Genomic DNA, 16,914 nt, shown 5'->3' with positions numbered 1-16,914 from the left:
CTCATCCTTCATGTTGCGTCTTCTCTGCCATCCTCATCTAGGGATGGGCTGTTCTAATGCTTCTGGTGAATCTTGTTGAACTTTCAAAATTTGTCTTAGCAGCACTTATGATGATGAGCTGAGGTTAAGAGCATCTAAGTTGTTGCTGAGTATGTTAGTTCTGAAAGATCTCTGGAGAACAATTTGCAGTAAAGCATTTGAGGGCTCTTGCGTCTGTCTTCTCTAAGTGGTACACTTCTGCCCTTGTGGTTGCTGCATTACATGAGCCTGCGAAAAAGCAATGATGAACACCAAGTCGCATAATAAAGATGTGCCAGATGTACTGGCATGTGAAGCTGCTACATTAAACTGTAAAATAACTAAAGTGGATACAGGAACTTCCAAAACCTTCAACCTCCAAAAAAAAGATATGCTTTAATTTGCAGGGGAGAAGAGGAAGGATGTCTAGCTTACAGAACAGCACTTAAATATTTTAACACGTAGATTAGTCTAGATCCTACAGTTGCTTCTGTAGTGATGGAAAAAGAGCAGAAACCGGACAAGCCTGACTGTGTTTATGCAGCCTCAGAGCGCTGTGTGTGACAGTTAATGACACTATGTTCCTCCCGAGATGGGAATGGCTAGTACAGATCCAGCTACAATGAAAAAACATCCTTGTTTAAGGAGGCAATTGAAGATTTCATGAAAGAATTCAAACTGACAATAATTTCCATTGAAATCTCATTTTAAACCCTAAATATTGAGGCCACAGAGGAAACAATAGTGAGCCAGCTGTAGCATAACCTGCAGTCAGTAAGTTAGTTGTTTTTTAGAATATGGCGATTTGTTCACAAGTTTCTGTGGAAACTTAAAAACGTAGGGAATACGAAATTCAGAGTTAAATAGCTTGTAGAGACTTGAAGTCTAATGGAAGTGGAATGGAACATCAGTTATTGCTTGCTCAGAGAATGGATGCTGTCCTTCAAGAGAATCTGTTTCTGTAGTAAATAGGATGGGTTCCTGCAGCAGGAATTGATGCTGCTATGACAGAAGGCATGGGAATGCAGTTGAAAATTTCAGATTTGTGCAATGGGCGATGGCATCACTACCACACACACACCCGCCCCTTCAAGCACCTCCAGAAAGAAAAGAACGAGCTGTTGCCAGATGAGAAAGTTGCTGTCCAGGCTTTCCTTAATCAAATAGTCTTTACTCACATGACATACCCAAGTAAGTAGGTCAGTTTGCAATCCTAGTAATGGATTGAATTTATGCTCTCTATCCTAAATATCTGTTATAATCAAAAAAGGATGTTAATAATTGTTCTGATACCTGGTTGTGACTACTTCTGAATTATGTGTATGATAAGGTTTTCTCATCCTTTTTTAAGCATCTTGGAGATAGAGATTGCTTAGCAACAAACACCTGAGAAAAACTTACTGCATAGCTCTCTCTTTGTGCTTGAAACAACATGCAATTCCCATTTTTACTGTTTCCTTAAGGGGTTAAAAGTGCTAATTAACCAAATGGTATATCACAGTAATAATGTTATCTGTGCTGCTTTCTCCTTCCTCCTGAAGCTTTATCAGTGAAGGGTTTAAAAATTCTTTTTTTGTGTGAAGTGAGAAAAAAAAAAAAAACATTCTGTTAATCTGTTTGCCTGAAGTTTGCTGCTATATTAATATAATAGTTTGTACCAGAAAAAGTGTGACTGATGGGTTTTGTTCCTTCTGTAAATACCTTTCCTGTCTTCCTTTTCCTCCTCACCATGTCTCCTGCTAGATAATAAAATATGGGATGCAATTCTCTGCATTATTTATGCACTTGTGTGGCCTCAGTCCCCCCTATCATTTTCTTAACACAATGGGCTTTTTGGTTGGTTTTCTTCTGTGTATATATATGGGTTTTTATGTTGTCTTTAAATATTGAAAAGTTACTTATTAACCTTGGAGTTCTGTAAGCCCAAATGAGTTGGGTTTTATCAGCAATGCCGTAACTGTGTTGAAGGAATAAAGGCAGTTCAGAGCTTCAACATGAAAACTGCCACCTCCCAAAGATCCATTTAGTCCACATTCTGCCAGAAAATAATGCGTGTTGAGAAAGAAGATGTAAATGGAAAAGGATTTCGTACCCATTACTAGCAGTAGACGTTTTAGGAGTGAATTTGCTTTCCTGAGAAGTACCTTGCTCAGTAGTGGTAGTTTGCGTTGTATCAGGAGGTGTTCCATGGCTTGAGAGTTGAATCTTTGTACCTTCACTGATTAATCCTCCACAAGGTTTTCCCTTCTTTATATTCTATGAAACATTTGAGATAACATGGAGATATAGTTTCTTGTCACCTATTGCTACTCTTCCATACACTCGTATCACAGTCTGTAAAAGTTGGTTTCTTTATATGATACAAATAACCGGTAGAGATTTCTTTAGTCATCTGGTTGCAAAGCATAAGCAGAGCCTCCGAGGACAAAAGGTGGAGCACTGGAGCATATGAATGCTGCTGTTAGCTGCTAGTGAGCTGTAAAGTTTTAAATAAAAACAGGCAAGGCTCCTTAAAATGGTAGTGTTCTGCATTTTTTCCATAGAAGTGTTTGCAAAATGTGATCGTTTGATCAAGCACCAGAGCACACAAAATACACCTCTGTTTTTATGGGTTGAAGGATGTGACAAAAATAGCAAATTCAGTAGTGTCAATGAAAAATCCTACACAAGCACAGTCATCTTCCTAAAAAATATCGAGTCATTCCTGTTGTGGTATCTCTCTCTTTTAAATTATGTGCATCCTTGTCAGAGAAGCATCTACAGCTGATCTGACAACAAGCGATTAGCAATTGAATGGATCCTTTGATTTCTACCGTGCTGTCAGCTGATGATAGTTGGTGTGAAACAGAACAGGGATTCTTGTGGTATTGTGTGATCTCTACAGCTCAGGATTGTGCAGAGGGGAAGAAAAATGCTCCTTATCATTCTGGCATTGTGCAGTAGCTGACGAGAGCATCATAGTCTGCTTCTGTTAGCCTGCACTCATCTCTGGTGCTTTAAAAAAAAGAAAAGTCACTGCATCTTTCTAAGGTAATTTCTGAATATTGTCCTTGTCCTTGTCATGATTCACTTTCTTGCTGTACCAGGACCAGCTGCAAGAGAGTGGAAAGGCAGGTGGCAGTGGTCCTGGCTGCTCACAGTGCCTAATGGCGTGAGAGTTAATCTCCCGAAGCTGCCCTCATCCAGCAGCCTTGCACGAGCTGCACAAGCCGCTGCGTTTTCCTTGTCATCAATACTGTAGAAGGAATAGCAATCTCATCCCCAGCAGTCTTAGAGGTTTGGAAAATGGTGCTTTCTCCCCTAAAAGAAAAAAAGATCAATCGAACTCTAAATAGCCCATAACTTCCCCTGATGGTGAGACCGGTGGCTACCTGCAGCCGTGTTGTATTGTGCTCGCTGGTGACTCACTGAAAGGGTGGTGGGACTGGGCTGAGCTCTGCAAAGCCCGGGATACCCAACTGCAGTGGTGCTGGGGCTTCAGGAAGGAATAAAGGAATTTCCTCCATGTGGAAGGAATGACTTGTGTAATGAAAAGTCAGCCTCTTACATTTGATGTGCCTAGTTTTGCTTGTCAAACAGAAATTGTGTGAAGGAGTTTCAGAAGCTATATTAATTTTATTTAACAAGTACTTGGTAAGACAGGACAAAAAACAGGTCTGCAATATCTTGTTATATTCCCTACTCTGAATTTCATAAACTGCACTTCAATATGAATGTATTAAAACCTGTAAAATACAGGTTTTCTAGATCATCTGTTTCCTGTTTATCAGGCACTGGTTTTGAAAGAGTATATTGAGTGAAATATAATCAACCTCAACAGTCCTGCACTACATCTAATCTAGTCCCCATCTGCAGGCAAGGACACAGGAAGAATATTTTCTGGTGTGATGTTACTATTCATGTTTTTAGATATATCTTTGTTACTTTGAAATCTTTGGGATAATTAGTAAAGCTTGTGATTTGTTCATTTTTAAGAAAAAGTCTTTAAACCTTTAATTCAGTCATTGCAGACTTTTTGCTGTAGCACCCCATAGTTCTCGAAACCCACAGTAGGGATGCATAAAAGTCAGGAGTTGGCAGAGTGTGTGCCAATATGCTCTGGTAGGCTTGTATAAATGAGCTTATTATCTTCTCTAGTAATTCTGGAAAAAAAAAAAAATGCCGGTCTTGAATTCATGGTAGGTTTTTCACTGATCTCAAAAAAAATTTAATACCATTTGTATATAAGAGAAACTCCTATTGAAAAGACAAAACAAGACTGAATTAAGTGAGAATAAAATTACTTGTTAGAAAAGTCCACTGCAAGTTGCTTATATCTGTTTGCAGCGATAAATTGTAAGAACAAAACTGTTGTGTAGTTTCAAGTTCTTGAGTTGTTGGGGGTTGTTGTTTTTTTAATGTGCTAAAATAATGAAGTATCAATAGCTGAAGGTAGACTCTACCATTCTATTTTTGTACTAATTCTTTTTGCTTTGAGATTACCCCATCAGTGGAAGATAGCATCCAGCCCAAAGACTTCTCCTTGCTTGGTTAGGGATTTCTAATACAGTTATGGACACCGGTACATCTGCATTCTGGTTGATAGTATGTTAGTAATTTGGACTGATCTGTTGCTACTGCTAGTAGTGTAACTGCTGGAGCAACGCATACTTTTGTGCTTACTAGAAGTGCAAGCTTTATTGCTGCTGGGGTGGGTTTTGTAGCCTGGGTGGGGCTCTAAGTGGGCAGAGTTTCACTGCTGTGCATGTGTGGGCTAATTAAATACATGCTTGTGTGAGCTCCTATTGAATCTGTCTAGACCTAAGTAAAATTTCAGGTCTGATAAGGTTGAAATTACTTGCGTGTATGTTCTGAGCCTTGCGACTTGCTTCCCAAGTGCTGCTGGAGTAAACCTGAAAAACTTGCTTTGTGTTTCTGTATCTTGTTGAAGACACGCTTTGGATTAATTTATGGTATCTGAGCCAGCTGTGGGGCTTTTAATGCATTTTATATTTTCAAGTTGGGGGGGTACTTTTAAACCCATCTTTAAATTTTCAGAAAGATTACTGCTACGATTAAATGTAGGATTTTTCATGACACTCCCTGATTTCATTGTATTTTTCAGGGAAACAGGGGTAGCTTTCTACTCGAGAGTCTGCAGTTCCATATTGTTTGTTGTTATGCTGTCTTAAAACACCAAACTCCCTATCAGGCAGTGAGACATAACTGTTTAGTACTAGGAAAATCACATTTTGTTTGTCATGCATTATGGTTACACTGTAGGTAGTATAATGGGAGTTACTATACGAGTTTAGTACCAACCAGTAAATGTGGTGGTTCATAAAGATTTTATTTTACATCTTTTCAAATAAACATAACTTACGTAAAGAGGTAAAGCAAAAAATTGAATATACCCCATGCAGAGCACTAAATACCCATTCAAGCAGGTTATAGAGTGATTTGGTGCAAACATTTGGTTTTGTTTGGAGTTGTGGGGTTTTTTTAATGTAGAGGAAAAGCATCCCTGTGTTTCCTGGTTAACCAGAGATATCCCAGAATAATCAAATACTAGAACCTATTGCTAGCATTCTGTTCCAACTAAAATTGTCAGGATAGTATGAGAAGAATTAGTTTTATGAATTCAGTGTTTGAAACCTATAAGTAGATCTCGGCAAGCTTCTGGAGCTTCAGAAAGTTATGCGGTGTGTGCCATGTCATTTGCTTATTTATAACTGTGGTCTGACAAATTAGACTATCACAGTTGTGTCCGATCAGTCTCCTGAGAAAGTCCCCTTCAATTTGAGGCAAGACACTAGTTGTTTAGATTCAGTTGATGACTTGACCCCAGACATAAATGAATGAAAAGCCTTGATATGGGCAGAAGGATTACCACAGGGTTATGCTATGGACTGCTCGGGATGAAATACTGTACAACAGTATAATATTCTGCTTAATTCACTGCTTGCTGTCATGCCGTGTATCACCCCATCCCGCTCTCTCGTGCTGGCTTCGGCACTGACGTGACACAGTGGTGACCCATTTCAGCCTGTTAAGTCACCGAAAGCGGAAGGAGAAACCAAAGTAGTTGTTCCTGTGGCTTAGGAGGAGCAAAGCACCTGCTGGGGACTAGCTGGGGGTGAGGCGGGGAGGAAGGGGGGGGAGGCACAGGTGAGGGATGTACCAGATCGGCTTGGGCTCTTTGCAGCTCCCCACCTTAGTCAACACAGGACTAAAAAATTGCCTTGATATTAGGTACAACGAATGACTTGTGTGGGAAGTGGTGTTCAGGAAGCAGTGAAAAGCCATTTTGAGGGCCCGTTGCCATTTCTTCTTACTAAGGCTTTACGATTTTTGTTGTTCAGCTTATAGAAAAGCAGTTAAATTTAATTCAGAAAGCAGCTGACTTGGCTCTTCCTTACAATAAAAAGATTTGGGTCAGAAAAGATTGGAACAAGAGTAACACTCTTTTCTGGTGAATTTGTGGTGCTTTACTTACAGTGCAGAATTGCCATTTTGCCTGTGTTATTGGTCAGTCTCCTTTTGTTTCCTTTCCAACTGACTGTGTGTGAATGGCCAGGTAGCCTTCTTCTGTTGGTTTATTTATTTAGAAACATGCACAACTACAAAGATAGTTGGGCAGATGATGTGCCCAGAACAACTTCTAACTCCAAAAATAGATGTTTTAGGTTAAGCGTCACACTGATACCTTGGGTTTTGTCTGGATAATTTTTGCTTGCCTCCTTCCTACCGCTGAGTTTCTCTCTCCTTCATTTAGTTTCTTTCTACAGTTATTGGCTTTTCTTCCTGTTAACCTGTCAATGTCAGTGGGAATTTCCATTAAGTTACGGTAGTTAAAATACTGCAGCCTAGGCCATATTCTCTTGGATATAGGGAAGACAGACACTGAGAGTCTGATTCACCTTTTTATTTCAGTGGGTTTATGAGGCAACTCCATAGGCATCATTGCAGGTATTTTTGATCCACAGCCCTAGGGATGAAAGGACAGTCAAGCCTGTGAACCTTGGCAGGAGCTGATAACATGGTGACTGTGCATCCTGTCTGGTATCAGGAGACACCAGCCTGCTACGTTTTGGTTGAGACACTCATGGGTATAGTTACGTCAAACTCAGAAACATGAACAGTGTCTTCAGCACTGCTGAGTGCCCAAGCACCTAACTTCAGACCCCAGTCAAAGGCACCTTTACTTCGAACATCTTGTCTTTAAAATGTGTCCTACGTTGTACGTTTCATACAGTATTAGTTTGTCTTGAAACTGAATATTGACATCAGCATTAATTCTGTTGCGCAAAAAAACAGTGACTTTTTTCCCTACTAGATAAAACCATTGTTTTTTTCTTTTCTTTCTGTTTTAAAGGCTTTGGCTTGTTTTATCTTGAATCCAATGTCTTGGTGTGGCATTTCAGAGAGAGGGGGAAGGCTACCTACAAAAACCTGCTATGACACTAGTTTAGTGTGTTCTGCTTTCCTTGGTTACTGGTGATTCAGCAGAAAACCAAGAGACTATTTTGGAAGAGACCCTAACATGCATTTTAAAAAGACACCATCAAGATGAGTCCCCACTCTTGAATGCCAAAAAGTGTTTGCGAGGAATCTTTCTTCTGACTGTAAACTTTTGCATGCTTTTCATAGTAATTGCTCGCTCATCTTGATTATGACCACAACCACGTATTTATATGTCACACCCGGACCAAGGCTTCCTGCAGAGTACAGTCTGGGAGGGAGGGGGAGATGGAAATCAAGGTGTTTGGACTTAAATCCTGCTTTGCTCAAAGGCAGAGATCTTTACTGGAGCTGTAACACTGGGAGGTGAGTGACCGTGCGTTGTGAACAGACCTTACTCATGGGATTGCTCTTTTCTTCTCAAAGAGCAAATCCAGCCTGTAATCAGTTAATTATTTACATTGCACATAGAAACTGTCTTTAGGACTTTATCATTGTTGCATACTTCCTTTTCTGTTAATATAGATTTCTGCTTCTGGAGGCTGAGCATGTTTTGATTTTTTCCAGAAAAAGAGAACTGGTTATTTTTAGCACAAGCCTGCTTTCCAGGTTGCTGTTCATCACCATGTTGCTAAATGGCTCCTCACAAATGTGGCAGCAGGTTTTTGCCTCAGTGCTCTTAGGATATGTGTGTTGCTTTTTTAAGAGTTGATCTAAGTCCTGTCAAATCTTCCTGAAGGTATGTTTAAGCTCCTTCAGTTCATTAACCATTTCTCAGGGGTAATGCTCCTGCTACAAATAAATATTTTCATTCAGACAGTGACAGATAAGAAAAGCATGGCTTCTCCTTGAATGGCAGCACTCTTCATTTTTTTAATAACTCAGGTTTCCTAACTAATGAACATAAAAATGTCACTAAATCAAAGTTGATGTGATTATAGGTTAAATAGTGCACCCAGGATTTTATATTTAAAATATTGGGGAGCCCTTCTAAAATTACAGTGAAAGTAGGGTGGATTAGTGCATGAAATATAAAAGTTTTCACATGGAAATGATGTATGGTAATAATTATATACTAATCAAAGAACTAGAGTCACTCCACATGAGGTGGAAAGTCTTCTGGGATGGTTAAGATTTCAGAAATGAATAAATAGGTTTTGCCGGTATAAATTTGTTTGCTAGTTGCTCTTTCCAGTCTAGGATTATTTTGGCTAATGACTTTTGTTTTCCTTTTCCCTACCTGTCCTTTTATTAAAAAATGGATAACAATCTGTGGCTGGTTGTAAAATACAATTTTAAAACATCAGGAAAATGTACAGGAAACATAATATGCTGATATAGAAAGAGAACAAATCTCAAGCTAGTTACAGTGTAAATGACTGATAATTCAGATGTAGACTTAGGGCCAAGAAAATATCTCTGTCAGTAACACTGCATATTTCACGTTGAAGTGTGTTGACAAGACACGTGTTTATGTATAAAAGTCACATCAAATTAAGTTTAAGAAACCAAAACTGAGGCATGGTATTTTTTTTCTCCTCTTCCTTCCTTCTCTTCCCCCTGCTCAACCTGCAGCGAGCAGTGCTACTAGTTCAAAGTGCTTGCACAGGTTTAGTTTCGCAAAAAGAGCAGCTGCTCACAGGCCTCCTGCTTGTTGTGTGTCTTTCTAGCATTGATGGTTTGGGTTTTTTCTCCTAGCACATTTCTATGTGGTCTTTGCTACTTGCTCATGTGACTATCTGTATTTATATTCTCTGTGAGGTAGACTGTATTTTGCATAAGAGTCAACAGTCTTTATCCTCGGTCTCCAAAAATTGATCATACTACATACTAGTTCCTATTAAGTATGTGCTTTGCAAATATTTGATTAGCAGAGTAGCGAAGGAATGGTAAGTGAAATCTACCCTGCCTCTACAGTAGCAGATGTCTAGAGCCAAACTAGTCACCCCAGCTCCACCTGGAATTAAGGCAGAGAAAAGAGCACATTGTTGCCAAATTCAGCCTGCTATTCAGATACCTTAGTGGGATAAAGAAAGAATATAATCTGTAACTCCTAGTAAGGTAAAAAACAAGTTACATAAATTTCTTTGTTGAAACAATTCACTTAATGTTTTGGATGTTATTTTCCTCTTTATTGCACCAAATGCTTTCAATGTGCTTTTAAAGTGCTAACAACGAAGTGGATCTTTTAAAGATAAATTACACTTGTAATTTTCCCTAGGTTCTATAAAACAACAAATACAGTCATTTGTGAACGTGGAAACATTTTTTCTTTAAGCACTCTCCTTTCAAAGAATCTACTACAAAAAATATTAGAATGACCAACTGTATAAAGATGGGATAGATGCTGTTGAAGAGCCACATAAGCATTTGAATAATTTTACTGCAAATGCATTTCTTCTCTCTCCCTGAGTGGAGCATTAAGTCCTTCTCATGGTCTGGACTTTTTACTTACTCCAGAGCACTTACTAAACCAGAGTTCAAATGTCTGGTGTGCTGAGATGGTCTCAGGAGCTGAAAGAGAGATTATTGCATTGATGTTAGTTGTAGCAAATTGTTCCTTTTTTTGAAAAGAGTAAAATAAAAAAAAAAAAAAAAAAAAAAAAGAAACAAACCAAACCAACCTCTCAGCTGGTGACAGTTTATGGGTTAGAAGTTCTGAAGGGGAAATTGGACGACAGTGGTTTTAATATAACACTCTTTCCAGCATTTGCTCTATCAGGAGATTCTTTAAATATCAAAATTCATACTTTCTAAAGTTAAAGTTGTTGCGGGTTTATGTCACTGGCTTTTTAATACTTTCCTTAGGCTGTAAGACCTGTATATTTTACAGGGAAACTGTGGTTTCCATGGTACCACTAGTCAACAGTAAACTCATCACTTAATGCTAACTTGTGTAAATAAGTATTTGCCTAGTATGTGTTGTGGATTTTTATTTTGACTGTAACTGATGGAGTTTTCATGGGAAAGAGATCTCAACATCAATTAATGCTACTTCAGTTTGAAAACTTTAACCTAAATAAATCTCCACTGGTAAGGTTTGCCTTCGTATTCAAACCTCAATCTGAAACACATCGTCTTGCTAGTTCTTGGGAGTATAGACTTCCCCAAATTGAACAAAAGTCAGTGGGAGCTCTTTCCACTGGGCACTTCCGAAAACTAGACCAGAAGTACTCTAAAGTGGCCACCCAAAACCCCGTGGAAGATTGGGTGCTGAAGACACAGGTGCACCAGCCACACTTCTAGTGGGAACTGGTTTCTGACAAGCATAACTGATAGACAGGAGCTGCTATGTGTTTTCATTTTGCTTGTGAAACCATACTCCTTCTGAAACAGCTTGTACCAAATGTTTCCAGCTCACATGAGATGAAGTAAGCTACAATGGCAAAAGTGCAAATTTTTTGCTGGCATAAATTAGACCTACACTGTGGTTTACTGGTGACACTTTTCAAGTGCAGAGCTAGCTCTAACTTCATTACAACCTGGATAAAACTAATAATTTCCAGATTGTAAACCAGAGTGGAATAATATGAGAATACAGCATTCTGTATATATGATTTTCATGTGTACTAAAACCTCAAAAGAAGTAACTCAGATGTCTTTCTAGGTGGTACTAGTCCTTAATTCCACCTTACTGTTGAGGAAACTTGGCTGCTTTCCTTATCGGGTTTATCTGAGCTAGTCATATTCAGTTCTCCTTGACATGTTTTATTTCATTAATGAGTCACTGAGAAACAAAACCTCCACTTCTACAGAGAAGGATAAGTTATCTCAATTCTTTGCGATTACCTATGTATTTGTCCCTCTAGAGCTTATGCCATGACAGTCTATTTGCACTGCAGGTCATGCTCAGGGGCCCTTGTGTTGGAGGAACTGGAGGACCTTTCCTCTTAGGCAGTGTACAAACATGGAACAAAATGCTAATTCTTGCTTCTAGGTCTTCAGTTCTGGGTCTGATAAGCACATTCGCTGCTACGGTTAGAGTGATCACAGTACAACAGCATCTGTTTATCCATCATTGAGTATTTTAACAGAGATTAATACGAGGCTATTTTTAGCACTGACAGATAGATGGTATGTTATTTTAGAATGTGTATTTATTTAGTGTTTTCTTTGATGGTATCTGTGTTAGTATTTGAGGTCACTTGAACCCGCCAGGGCTATATGAATCATCTTTATCCCATTGAGTTTACACATTGTGGTCCAAAACATTTCTTTTTACCTCCTTTATTTCTCTTTCTTTCTTTCTTTTTTTTTTTTTTTTTTTTTTTTTTTTTTTTTCTTCCCCTGGAGTATGACCCTGGAAAAACAACATATTCCTCATGTTGTGCCAAGTGCAGCTCTCCTGAAAATTGGCTCTGGTTGATCTGTCTTGCCTTCTGGGCTTATCTACTATTAGACAGTAGAAGTGGGAGGGAGACAGTACGGAAAGCCTGAAGACAAGAAGACATTATTACGCTGCTGGCAGCCTTCCTGTGTTTGAAGCCTGCAAAAAAGTCTTCAGTCTAAGGAAGAAAAAGAGAGAGGAGCATTGTAAAGATAATCTTCCTAACCAAAAGTTCAGCAGAGCTTTTAGTTTCACTGCTGTTTGAATTCAAATTTCGGAGTTTGTGATACAAAGTTTGCTGGCTGATAAAAAGCTTATTGATGATCTGAAGGTCATATGTAACTGCAACTGTAAGCCTAGGCAGAGATAGAGTGCGCTTCAGAATTTATTAACTGCTTCAAACTTTGAAGTTCAATAAACGTGGTCTTAAGTTTTTCTTTTTATACTTAGAGTCACTGGAGTAAATGTATTTTTTTTCTTATATCTGGGTATCCAAGATAGGGTACCTCTGTTTTGCGTTTGATAAGTGATGCAAAACTTGGTAGGAGTTTTCTTTTATATTGAGACACTATATTTACCTGGGAAAAATATGTAAATATTGAAAACTTGTCGTACAGACTTGAATTAGAGAATGACAGTATTTTAAGACTGAAAAAGAAATCTAATTGCTGTTCTTTTCAAGGATGTATACTTTTTTCCATCTTTTTGAGGCTTAGGCATGGCAGTTCTTAGCCAAGCATTCAGGATTATTTAGTTTTCTTTGCTACTTCCCAGCAGTTGTACATATTCTTGCTGTGAACAGATAAAATTCTGTTTACTTGGGAATTAGAGAAATCTCATCCGTTAAGATTCCAAAAGGTAGCATGAGGCAAAACCATGTCAAACAAGGCTCTCCTTAAGGAACCTGTAGAGCTGAGGCAGAAGACTATAGTGAATTTTAAAGCAGAAGTTTAAATTTAAATGAAGCTTAAATGGATAAGCAACTGATTTTTGTTAATATATAACTGATTTTAATTCTGTTTTGCATTACTATTTAATGAAGTGAGTACTGTCTCTCTAAGTAGGAAGGTCCACACTATGCCTATCTCCTCTGAAGATTCTTGACAGTTGGCTGGCAGGCAAGAGCTTGTTTTTTAACAGAGATATCCTTTTGTAAATCCCCTTTGTCAAGCTCCATCTGAGAAATTGCAAAGCAATGCAATAAACCAGCATTCTTTTTCCTAAGTTAATAAAACAACCTTAAATATCCTGGATACACAAAGTGGAAAATAAGTTAATCAAACCAAGTTTTATACTTGACATCGTAATATTTTTTTTAAACAAAGGAAGTATTATCTGAAGACTATAATCAGTTCAACTCGCAAACGTATCTTACAATTTCAAAACTAGATCTCATCTTCCATAACATTTTTTAATTAGGGGACCAGAAAAGAAAAACAAGTCTTTTTGCTTTTTTGACTCCCAATTGGTTTCTCAACTCTGAATGACCTATCTGTTCAACTCTGTTAGCAGAAATGAAGAAAATTTTCTGCCTGCACCTGAAAAACAAGTTAGTTACCCAAAGCTGGTTTTACAGTTCAGCAAACTGATTTTTTTTTTTTAAGTACTTATTTGTTTTTGCTGCCAACATTTGTCAGAATTGTTTTCTTTGCAGGTAGTTCAGTTGTTAGTGCAGGTTACTGTTGTTTCTCATTTTATGATACTTTTTACAAGGTATTGAATTTAAAACTTCATTTAAATTTAAAAAATACATTTTTGGGTGAACCTTTATTCACCTTGTAGTAATCACAGCTAAGACTGCAGGCAGCCCCTTCCAACTTGAGGGGGTTTAGCTCATAGTCCAAACCTGTTAAGCTAAGGAATTGCAGAAGGAAGCATTTCTCTGCTGCCTCTGCCGTCCTGCGACCTCACAGTGAGCAGGATTGGCAAATGATCTAAATGAGCAAAAATCCTTTTCGGCAGGCTTGGTTTGGGTTTTAGCTTTGGTTCATCACACAACTGGCCACACACCCGTGTAGGTCAGAAGAGGAAACTGATGGTGCAAAAGCAGGGAAAAATGGGGAAGATCAGAAGTGCTGCTTCTGGGGGTGATGTTGGCAACACTGACTTGTTTGAAGCATGGGCTTTTATATGTTTTTCTGAAAACACCTGTGGCTCACTGCACCTATTTTCCTCTTGATTCCTTCCTTGTAACTAGGCAGAAGTGTATCTTCTACATTTCCTGAAAAATACTCCAGCATTAACTGTGCATTTTCAGTCAAAAGTTGTATAAAATCATAAATGCTTCCATAAATTGCGGGGGGGGGACGGACACGACAGGTAATCAAATGCAAGAAGAAAAGCCTGATCTTATGAGCTTGAAGTAGATACTTTTAATCCATCGTAGTTTTTCTATTTTTCCTGATGGTGGAAAAATGACAAGCACATTCCTTAACTTGCTGTATGTGTGCTTCCCTCTGAGTCCTCGTGGCTTGGAGGGCCACCACCTTACCCTTCAGCCAATCCACCTTTCTGCCACTGTAGAAATTAATTAACAGTAGAAATTAATGGCTGTCTTGTGTGCAGGAAGTCCAGTCATTAGTGCAGGTTATTGTTATTTCTCATTTTATGATGCATTTTACAAGGTATGGCAGCTTAAGAAAGGCAGTCTCCTTGAGAAAAATTGCAATTGCTTTTACTGTGAGTTTCTCTTTCAAAAAAAACCAAACCCAAACCTTTTTTTCAGTTCTTTAGGTTTATATTCAAATTAAAACTAAGGGCAGTGTTTTCTTTTTAACATTGTTTTTCAAAAAATACTTCTTAGTAAGGCTGGAAATGGAAAAATGAGTATGTGTGCACAGAGGAATGTGGAGGGCATAAGGGTGCACATTCCAGATCGCCTGTGCTGTTGCGGTGATGCAAAGCAGCTGTGAGTCGAGTTAACTGGCCCTTGTACTGTGCAGGCAGTCTGCTCATGCCTCTGGTCCCAAAAATATTGTTTGGTTTGATACTACGTGGCTTCAACTCTTCAAAAATGCAATGTTGTGCTCACTGTGGGTGCATTATTCAGAGCTTTTATTTTTTTTTTTTTTTTTTAATTTGCATTGGAGTATTTCCTATATTAAGATTAGCATTAATGGTTGAAAATGCATGTTGGTAGCTCAGGGCTTTTCTTTATTAATTTATTTATATGTGTATGTGTGTGTAAAAAATGTATATATGTATATGAAATTCTTGCTTAAGGGGCAAATTAAATCTGTTAAATGTTTTTTAATTTGGGTTTTCAAGTATGAAAATAATCAAAAAGCTAGGTTTTCTTTCGCATACTGTTCATCAGCAATACATAACCTGACTCAGATGTGAGAGAGAGTTTCTGTGGGCTGGTTCTGCTCTCTGAGTCTTGCAAATGTGATTCTGGAGTCCAGGAGAGGAAATGACTGGCAGCTGATCAAATACTGGCATCAACCACCTAATCATGGGAAATGCTTTTTGACTGGATTCAGAACAATGTTACCATGGATAGCGTAGTAGAAAATACTACAGAAAATTTCTTATCTTTACAGTTTGTTTTTGTCTTCATCTTTACAGTAAAAGTGATGTTTTGTTGTTGCCATGCTTACTGAATGACAAAGTTTGGTAATTTCTGTTTGATCTCCCTTCAGAGGCACCGTGACACTGGTGTATGTTCAGATTAACGGCACTGAAACCACCAGAGTTGCTTTTTATTTATGGGCTATGACAAATATAAATAGAAAGCGGATTTATGTTCTCTTGCCTATTGAATGTGTGCTATTGTCTCCCTAAGCTCATGAAATCCTCCCGTAACAAAAGTGACCTGTAAACTGAGGAAAAAAGGTCATGCAATTATAGTATGTTGCTTTTACCAAATTATATTTTATTTTGCATCAAGGGATAAAAAAGATGTTTACCTTGAGTTGTATAATCATTTCAACACCCAATTTAATCGGACTAGGAGGGTGACGGTACTCGAGAGTCGATGACCCCCTGGCAGCTCTGCTGCACCCTTCCCTCACACCCCTCTTCTTCTGCAAGGCCAGGAAGGCTTTCTGGGGCTACGAAATGAAAGGCAGTAATTGAAATACTCGGCCTGCAGCAAAATGAACGTTGCAGTTGTTATATCTGGGCAGTTAATATCCAATAAGTAATGATAATAAATCCATGAAATTTTGTATATAGCATTACTGCCAAAATAAATTGGGATTCTGTGTGGAAAAAGCATATCCAGAGCAGAAGCAAAACCTGGCTCACTGTAAACACACCAGGATATTGTTCTTTCCCAAACACTGAACAACTGGCACATAAACTCACTGCTTCAGTAGCCAGAAGCTACAGAGTATGTATGTGAATGAATGTGTATTTTAACGTCTGTGAGTAGGGAAGAGTAATGCATGTTTAGAAACTGTATATGGGAGAAAAAGTAAGGATTCCTGCCTCAATGACCACAGAAGAGGTGGACAGGAAAGTGCTAAAACAACACTTAAACAATCCCAAATGTCTGTTCTGAGGTTGCTACACAGCTCGGGCTCTTTTTGGTTTCCTTGGGACTTAAGGTCTTTCCTATGTCCTACTAGGAGCTGTCACGCTGTCCTGACTAGCAACAACTTTTGCTTTTGCTCTGACAGCATTTTCATAAACAGAGCCCATACAGTGGCTTCATGCAGCAAAAAATGTCTGGATGGCATCCTGATAAAATCTGGAATACTGGTAACCCTCCCAGGTGACTACAAACCTATTAGCCTGATCTCAGGCATTACACTACTTTGAAGTAAAAAATTACATGGTAAATGGAAGAGGAATACAGTGCAACCAAGATGCATCAGGGAGATAAATGAAGGGATTTCTCTAAACCAGGGAAACGCAATACTTACCCATTTGGACTTCTAGTACAATATTTTGCATGGTGCTGCATTGAAAATTCTTACTTCTCCTGGAGGATATAGGTTGAGAGCTAAAAAATGTTGTTTTAGCTGAAGGCTAACGTGTGCTGGCAGAGCAAGTTCTGTACGTTGTGCTCTCTGATTACTCTGGAAGGTCCATGTCACCAAGAACAGCTGCTGTGCCGCTTTACAGAACAGTTAAATACTTGTAGTATGACCTTCGTGTACTTGCTTCTGGTGTCACTCGTGTTC

The 16,914-nt window shown here is 38.6% G+C and overlaps 1 protein-coding gene across 3 annotated transcripts in view; it reads left to right on the top strand.

The window, feature by feature from the left end:
• Positions 1-16,914, top strand: part of PIP4K2A (phosphatidylinositol-5-phosphate 4-kinase type 2 alpha) — a 115,952-nt gene that overhangs the window by 37,281 nt on the left and 61,757 nt on the right. Inside the window, exon 1 of one of the 3 annotated variants that reach the window (XM_041122165.1) lies at positions 7,731-7,824. The exons of the other annotated variants lie outside the window; for them this stretch is intronic. The gene's annotated coding sequence lies outside the window, so the exon portion shown is untranslated. Of the gene's footprint in view, positions 1-7,730; positions 7,825-16,914 lie in introns of those variants that run through there. 3 annotated transcript variants of the gene reach the window in all.

The sequence above is a fragment of the Aquila chrysaetos genome, chromosome 3 (genome assembly GCF_900496995.4).
Source record: "Aquila chrysaetos chrysaetos chromosome 3, bAquChr1.4, whole genome shotgun sequence".
Classification (NCBI taxonomy): domain Eukaryota; kingdom Metazoa; phylum Chordata; class Aves; order Accipitriformes; family Accipitridae; genus Aquila; species Aquila chrysaetos.
The sequence above is the reverse complement of the archived record's forward strand: the minus strand, read 5'-3'. Positions and strand labels throughout refer to the sequence as shown.